This window comes from Humulus lupulus, chromosome X (genome assembly GCF_963169125.1).
Source record: "Humulus lupulus chromosome X, drHumLupu1.1, whole genome shotgun sequence".
In the NCBI taxonomy this organism is placed as follows: domain Eukaryota; kingdom Viridiplantae; phylum Streptophyta; class Magnoliopsida; order Rosales; family Cannabaceae; genus Humulus; species Humulus lupulus.
Window position 1 is genome coordinate 93,317,481 of NC_084802.1, and position 8,947 is coordinate 93,326,427.

Here is an 8,947-nt window from a genome sequence, read left to right on the forward strand (position 1 = left end):
ATGTGATGCATAGGACAAGATAATTATGGGGTGACTTTTTTGGGTAACTTTTTGGAATGCCTGTTTGGAGAGGGGAATGCGATATGTTTCTGGGGTGCAAAACCGAGTAGCTTAGGGGTCACGCTTCCCAGGCAGTTTTGCTTTTTGAAACTTTCCCTCCAAGGCAAGCATTATCCTGACCCTCCTGACACACGGATCCTGAGCAATCGGGGACCCGTTGGGAACACAGGCGCGTGTTCATAGAACTGCGTGGCCTCACACACCGCGGGTTGAGATTACCTCAGCCCGTGTAAGGAAAATCATTTCTCTCGCTAGATTCCCTTTCCTATTTTTAGGTCGCCTTTCTAAACTTTCTTCATCTTTGTTCGTTAGGCAACTAGATGGGATCCAGGAAGAATATGCCCAAAAAGAGCGCCGCCGGCTCGTCATCCCAGCAGGCCAGCAAGGGGAAGGAGGTGGTAGCAGAATCCCCTATCCCCCACTTCGGTCCCACCGTGGAGAAGGAGGTCGAGGTGGGACCTGATGCCTTCTTCGAGGCCGAGAGGATTGTCTCGAAGGTTACAACTCAGGGGAAGGTCAACAAGATCCTGCTATCCGATAAAATCAAAATAAGGATAGGCGCTCTTGTTGCCCGACCTCCCCTCGAGGGTGAGCGGAGCTGCACACTGCTCGACGAGGAGTTTGCGGCCTGGAGCGACGAACACCTCAAGGCCGGGGCCTTTCTTCCTCTGGACTAGTACTTCGCGGACTTCCTGAACTTCGTGAAGCTGGCCCCCTTTCAACCCCCCCTAACTTCTACCGCCTGTTAGCGAAGCTGAGGTATCTATTCCTGAAGTAGGAATGGGAGGTCTCTACACCAGCGGACATTCTCTATTTCTTCTGCCTCAAAGCCAGCCCGGATCAACAGGGGCGAGGTGACGGCTTCTATTACTTGACCCGTTTTCCCAACTCTGCCGTAGTCATCGAGCTGCCCAGCCACCCCAACGGCTTCAAGGACCAGTTCTTTATGTCGACGGGGTTTCGCAACTGCGAACACTACTACTTCAACCGTCCTCGTAAGTTCTTTCTATCCTCAGCTTGCAAAATCATTGCTGGCTTGTTTCTTTCCATGCGTATTGACTTGAATACCATCGTGCAGCTATTTTTGCGAGGACAGCTAAATCGGTGACCCTCGGGGGTCAATATGAAGCTTTGGCGGGGCTCCCTCCAAGAGAAAAAGACTACCGCTAGCTCATGTCTGATGAGATGATGCTGGCGTGTAAGTTAATTTCTCCAGGCCAGACCCTGGCCTTGTGGAGGCCGTGGACCGTCCCAGCAGCTCGCGAAATGGCACCCATCCTCGAGGGGGGTGCTGCGGATGACGACGAGCAGGACGAGGTGCGGCTCGTGCGTCAGAAGCGGGCTCTTGAGATCGCCCACGGGGTCGACGCGGAGCGGATCCAGTCTGGGGCAGCAGTCGGCCCCTTCGGCCAAGGTAACCCATACTTGTTTAAGGACTTAGACAGGGCTACCGCAGACCTACGGCTTGCTAGGTTTAACCCCAACCAACTCGTACATCATCATCAAAATGACCCAGACCGTAACATAACTCTACTCTAGTGTGTTGATCAACTAGTGTTGCGCCATGGCATGGGCCATCCTAGGGGCATTGTAGTAGTAGACAACACCCTGGCTTTTAGGTCAGCCTTTTTTGAGGAGTATGGGACCAACCTTAGGTCGTGGCCCTCCCTTCTGGAGGGTGTAGTAGCTCCGGGGCTTAGGCAATATGTAGATGAGTTCAATCCTGAGGCGGATCCGGACCCAGAGCCCCCTCTCATTTGTGAAGTTATAATCTTAGACTCCCCCGTAGAAGCTTCACGGCCGGAGGTCGTGGCAATAGATTCCTCCTCTAGCTCGGAGGGTAGGACTTTCAATACATTCTTTAGATTTTTTGCGATCAAGTATTTTTACATGCATACTAATGCTTCCTTGTCTTTGTTTCAGGTGAGGAGATGTCACAGCCCGGGGACAACGTCCTGTGATCCATTTTCCAGGGGGGGAATCCTCCCTTCGGGTTGTCTGGACCATTGGTAAAGAAGCCCCAGTTGACCAAGAAAACTCCCCCTCCCGGGACCACCTCCAAGTCTCCCGCCAAGGGGAAGGGCCAGGTTCCTCCTGCTGTAGAGAAGATGCCCCCACCGCCCCCGTGACCTCCGGTCTCTAACCAGGAACTGGAGGTACCGACTGGGACCTTGCCATCTCTGACTCCCACTGTGCGCATCCCGGTCAACACTCAGGCCCTAGAGAAAATCCCTGAGGCCTTTCGAGGGACGGTTTACGAAACTGTGACCTATATGGTGGATCATTGCTACAATGCCACCCCAAGGGACTTGCGGGAGATTGAGATGAGGAGCCCCGAGAACGTTATGGAGTCTTCACTGGGGATGACCTTCACGGTAAGTTTGCTTAATCAATGGTTCTCTTTGCATTTTCTAAAGCACATGCCTTATCATCTTTTGACCTTGCAGGCAACTTTGGCTCTACACCGAAGCATAGCTCGGTCCAGGGCCAGGTTTGGCGAGGTCAGGGACGAGTTCCAGACTGCTCAGGCCGCTCTCGCATCTGCTCAACAACAAGAGTGAGATGCCAAGGCTGCCCTGACGACTGCCAGGGAAAGCGAGAAGGTCACGCAGGCCGCTTTGGTTGCTACGCAGGCTGATCTGGAGGCAAATCGGGCTAAGCTACTGGAGGCCGAGGCTACACAGGTCACCTTGGACGCTGCGAAGGTCGAGCTTGAGGAGGCCAAGGCTGCCCTTGTGGTAGAGAGGGCATCTTCCAGCTCCTCCATGGAGGCCATGCTTTATCATTGCTGGGCCTTCAACTAGGATGGTGATTTTTCCTTCCTGGCACCGGAGGTGTGGGAGCCCTTCCTCGAGAAGTTTAAGGCTCGACTTCAACAGTAGGCGCCCTCTGAGACTGGGGAGACTTCCGCTGCAGCCGAGCAGGATGCCGAAGGGGTGACTTTGTCGGAGCGGCCTGAAGGGGCCTAGGACTTTTGATCCTTTTCTCTTTTTTATTTTTTATTTGTAATCTTCTACAAAGAGGTTTTTTCTCCTCGAGACAATTGGTTTCCCCAGATTTCACTTTAATCTATTTTTTTACCTTTATTGTTACTCATTTTCAACGCATTTGGTAAGAACTTAGTTTCTGTTAATGTTTTTATTGATATCTCGTGCTTTTTTAGAAAAATATCGGTCAATCAATTTAAACTAACTTATAAGTTCTAGGGCCTGGTTGTATCCACGACATTAACTTTAAAAACTTAGTTCGCGTTAATCCTTTATTGATATCTCGTGATTTTTAAGAAAAACATCGATTAATCAATTTGAATAAACTTCTAAGTTTTGGACCTAGTTGTATCCAGGACATTAACTTTAAAAAACTTAGTTCGCATTAATCCTTTATTGATATCTCGTACTTTTTAAGAAAAACATCGATTAATCAATTTGAATCAACTTCTAAGTTTTTAGGACCTGGTCTCCAGGACATTAACTTTAAAAAACTTAGTTCGCGTTAATCCTTTATTGATATCTCGTGCTTTTTAAGAAAAAACATCGATTAATCAATTTGAATCAACTTCTAAGTTTTAGGACCTGGTCGTATCCAGAACATTAACTTTAAAAAACTTAGTTCGCGTTAATCCTTTTGTTATCCAAAAAACAAGCATGGATGACATGGCAAACATTTAGTACACGTGGCTAACATCTGGCAGAATTCGTGCTCGACTATTGACCAGGAAGACATCTAGTGTCACGACGTTCGATCTCTTCATACGACCAGCCTGGTCGTACGAATGATACACGCAGAAAAGATCTTATGCAGTTATGATAGTATCCGAAATTATCTCCCATGATTTCCTGAGTATCCGATTATTTAGGAAATGATATCTGTAACAAATTAATGTAAATCCTCCTTGAGCCTATAAATAGAGAAGGAGGGCTCAAGGGAAAGGGGCTTCTTCTTCTTTCTTGCTTTCTAACCACTAGAGATTAGAGTTATCCTATTTGATATATTATATTGTTCTTCAGGGGTTGGTGAAACTCATTGAACCCTTGTTCTCTGATCACTCCTTTGAATCCTATATCAATAACAATTCAAGTGGACGTAGGTTATTACCAGATTCTGGGGCCGAACCACTATAAACCCTTGTGTTCTTATTCATTTCTCCATCACATTCTTTCCAACGTGTTTGTCCACATCAAGCAAATTTGACTCCGTGTTAGTTGGCCAAAATCAGGGTCAAAATCAGGGTCAACACCTTTATTCATTTCGCCATCACATTCTTTCCAACGTGTTTGTCCACCATAGCCAATCAAGATTCAGAGATGGCCATGGTTATAATGAGGCCGACTCAGGCAGAGGAAATGCCAGTCGGAGGAATGAAGAAAGAGGTGGAGGCAGGAGCCAACCACCTCACGATGACCAACCCGACAGACGGGACGCTGGGGGCAGCCCAGACAAAATAACGCCTTCAACCGGCTCGGAGCTAGCGAGCAGCGGAGGAGAGACGAGGACTTAAGAGACGTACTTAACGATCGCCGTGAGCGGCATGGTGAGTACGTGCCCCCAGCACCAGAGGCCACGACGATTCCTAGCGCCGTGCAGGCCCAGATAGATGCCCTCAACCAGGCAGTGCAGCAGCTGGTCGGGGGAAGGACATCTTATATCGACCACGATAGGAGAAAAGGCACTCCCTTCGTCCAGAGGATAGCTATGGCAGAAACCCCTAGCAAGTTCAAAATGCCTACACTTCCAAACTTTGATGGGTATGGTGACCTGGTATCTCACGTCAACAAGTTTGAGATACAAATGGACATTCAGAAAGTGTCCGAGGATGCTCGGTGCAGGATCTTCCCTGCAACACTTTCTGATGCCGCACAGGAGTGGTTTTTTAAATTCCCTCTTGCAAGTATAGTTTCCTGGGAAATGTTTGTAAAGGAGTTTTACGGACAGTTCTACGCGGGTCGTGTGCACTCGACTGAGGCAAACCAGCTGGTTGAAATACGCCAACAAGATGGAGAACCACTGAAGGACTACGTCCAGCGCTTTATGCGAGTAGCTGCTGGAGCAAAAACAGTGGGAGACGAAGGCAAAATGATGGCCATAACCGCAGGGGTTAAGCGCCGCATGCCTCTCTGGGAAAGCCTCCGAAAACATGGGGTTAGAACTACCCAAGAATTCTTGGATCGAGCTGATTGCTACATCAAGCTCGAAGATGCCATAGCCAACGAAGGAAAGCCCCCAGGCAAGGATAAGGGGATTGCCGAGCCCGCCAAAGCCGCCAATGGGTCCAAGCCCAACGGCAACGGCAAAGGCAACGGGAACGGCAACGATAATGGCAAGAATGGGGGGAAACGGCCACACAATGAGCCTTCCACCTCTGACAATAAACGAGCCAAGGGTAACCGTTATGAACCTTAGTTCACTAACTATACTGCCCTAGTTGAGTCTCGGGGAGAAGTTTATCAGGCCACGAGTTCCAGTGCGCCTTATAAGAAACCTGCTCCCATTCGAAAGGATATTTCAAGAAGAGACACTACCAAGTTCTGTCATTATCATAACGACTACGGGCATGATACCAACGAATGCAACCGATTGAAGGATGAGATCGAGTTCCTTATTAGACAAGGACACTTGAGGAGATATATACGGACCTCGGGAAATTCCCAACGAGAAGCTCTAGGTGGCAACGAGCAAGTGCCTACATGCCAACGCTCGCCACCTTTGCAGCCTGACCCCGTGACTGACACATTGTTAACCATCTGTGGAGGCCCGCACCTCACGGGAAACAGTGGAAAAGCCAGAGAACTATATGCTCGGACTCTGCGCCATGACCAGGACATCGAGATGATGACTGTGGATGACCGCGCGTCGAAAAAGGCTCGATCAGAAGAGGGCGAAATAACCTTCTCTGATAGCGATGCCCAACATGTCCGGTTCCCACATTCCGATCCGCTGGTTGTGGATATCCAAATGGCCAACATGATGGTGAAGAGAGTGCTGGTTGATACAGGAAGTTCGGTGAACATCCTGTATAAGTCTTCACTGGAACGCATGAAGTTGTCCGTTAAGGACCTGGAGCCCTGCAACCAAACAATATACAGCAGGTACAACACCTGCTACCAGGACATTACTCGCTACTTTCATAGTAGTCGATTGTCCTTCGGCGTACAATGCCGTCATTGGGAGGCCTATACTGGTTGATCTACAGGCCGTCACCTCTATGTGGCACTTAGCCATGAAATTCCCGACAGACGCAGGGGTAGGACGTGTGTTGGGAAACCAGAGGGAGGCTAGGGAGTGCTACAACGCCTCAGTCACGAAGGCGAAGAAGGGAACGTCAAAGAGCACTCCCCCAGATAGGTTGCAGATGGCAATTGATACACAAGCCTAATCCGGTGATGAAGTCTCCAAATAGGGTGTTGCCCAAAGTGAGGATAGAGATTTAGATCCTTGCTTTGGGGATTTTGAAGAAAACGTTGGACCCGTCAAGGACCTGGAAGAGGTCCAACTTGACGAGAAAGACCCGACCAGAGTCGTGAAGGTCGGGAAAAACTTAGAACCAACCACGAAGCATGCACTGGTGGAGTTTTTGCAGAAAAACTAGGAAGTCTTTGCCTGGTCGCACAAAGACATGGCTGGGATAGATCCTGCAGTTATCAGCCATGTCCTGAATATAGACAAGAGTTTTCCACCCATGCAACAGAAAAGAAGGCTGCTCGATAAGGATCGGTCGAGAGCCTTAAAAGAAGAAGTTGAGAGATTAAAGGAGAATGGGTTCATCAAGGTGGCGTTTTATCCATCGTGGGTCTCTAATCCAGTACTGGTTCCCAAGCCTAACGGCAAATGGCGAACCTATGTGGATTTTACAAATCTCAATAAAGCCTGCCCGAAGGATTGCTTCCCACTCCCAAGGATCGATCAGTTGGTCGATGCTACTACAGGACACAAGATCCTCTCTTTCATGGATGCATACTTAGGCTACAATCAGATCAGCATGCATCCCCCTGACGAGGATCACACCAGCTTTCGGACCGATACGAGATTATACTGTTATAAGGTAATGCCCTTTTGACTGAAAAACGCAGGTGCGACTTACCAGCGGTTGGTTAACCACATGTTTAAAGAATTGATCGGAGTAAACATGGAGGCATACATGGACGACATGCTGGTAAAGTCGAAAAAGGCAGAAGGACATGTGAAGGATTTGCAAGAGTGTTTCGATGTATTGAACAAGTACCAGATGAAACTAAATCCTCTCAAATGTTCCTTCGGAGTTGGATCAGGGAAGTTTTTGGGGTTCATTGTTAATTCAAGAGGAATCGAGGCCAACCCCGACAAGATAAAAGCCCTGATCGACATGAAATCGCCAAAGAAGATCAAAGCTGTACAAAGTTTAACTGGGAGGATTGTAGCCCTAAGTAGATTTATTTCAAAGTCAACGGATAAGTGCGTCCCTTTCTTCAATCTACTTAGGGGCAACAAGAAATTTGAATGGACAGGAGACTGCGAGCAAGCTTTTCAGGCCTTGAAAGCCCATATGGCACAGCCTCCTATTTTATCAAAGCCTATCGAAGGAGAAACTTTGTTCATTTACCTAGCGATCACTGAAGTTGCTGCTAGTGCGGTACTAGTACGAGAGGAAGAAGGCGTACAAAAAGCGGTTTACTATGTAAGCAAGAGGCTAATCAGAGCAGAACTGAGGTATCCTCCCATCGAGAGGTTAGCATACTGTTTAATCTTGGCCTCAAGGAAGCTACGACCTTACTTCCAAGCCCATCCCATTACAGTCTTAATTGACCAGCCCCTTCGGCAAGTCCTCCAAAAACCAGAGGCGGCTGGGCATTTATTAAAATGGGCAGTCGAACTGCGGCAGTTCGATATTACATATTCACCGCGAGCAGCAGTAAAAGGACAAGTCTTGGCTGATCTTATTGCAGAGTTCACCGAACTCCCGGACAGCGAGCAGTGCGAAAAGCCTAATGCGCCTGAGCCTCAAGATGAAGCTCCTTCGTGGAAGTTATTCACAGATGGGTCGTCAAATGAATCTCACGCAGGAGCAGGAGTGATCTTGATAATGCCAGAAGGGCATCGATTTCACTGCGCAATTAGATTCGACTTCACCGCGTCAAATAATGAAGCCGAATATGAAGCACTCCTCGCTGGATTAAGGATGGCAAAAGACATCAGTATAAAGGTGCTGGATATTTACAGTGATTCACAGCTGGTAGTGAATCAAGTTCTAGGGGAATATCAAGCACGAGGCCTAAAAATGATGGCTTACTTGAACAAAACAAAAGATCTATTGGCCCAGTTCAAGAAGTTTACCCTCCAGCAAATACCGCGGGATCAGAATTCAAATGCAGATGCCTTAGCCAAACTCGCGAGCGCGAAAGATGCTGACACTTTGAATATTGTGCCAGTAGAAAGATTGAGCGAGCCAAGCATATGAGCAAATGAAACCAGTATGGAGATTCGAATGGAAGATACATGGATGGCGCCTTACTTGGAGTATCTGACAAATGGTGTACTACCAGCAGATAGAAACAAGACCAGAACGCTTCAAAGGCAGGCTGCTAGGTATATACTGGTCGATAATGTTCTATACCGGAGAGGATATTCCATGCCACTGCTCAGATGTATTACACCAGAGAAAGCTAAGGAGCTAATGAAGGGAGTACATGAAGGCTTCTGTGGAGATCACGCTGGGGGGCAAAGTTTGGCGAAAAAGATTCTAAGGCAGGGCTATTTCTGGCCGACTATGAACGAAGATTCAATGGAGTTCGTACGAAAGTGCGATAAGTGTCAAAGATTTTCAAAAATCCCACACGCAGCTCCAAACGAATTAAAACAGATGTAGAGTCCTTGGCCTTTTGCAGTATGGGGAATAGACTTGATTGGGTCCCTG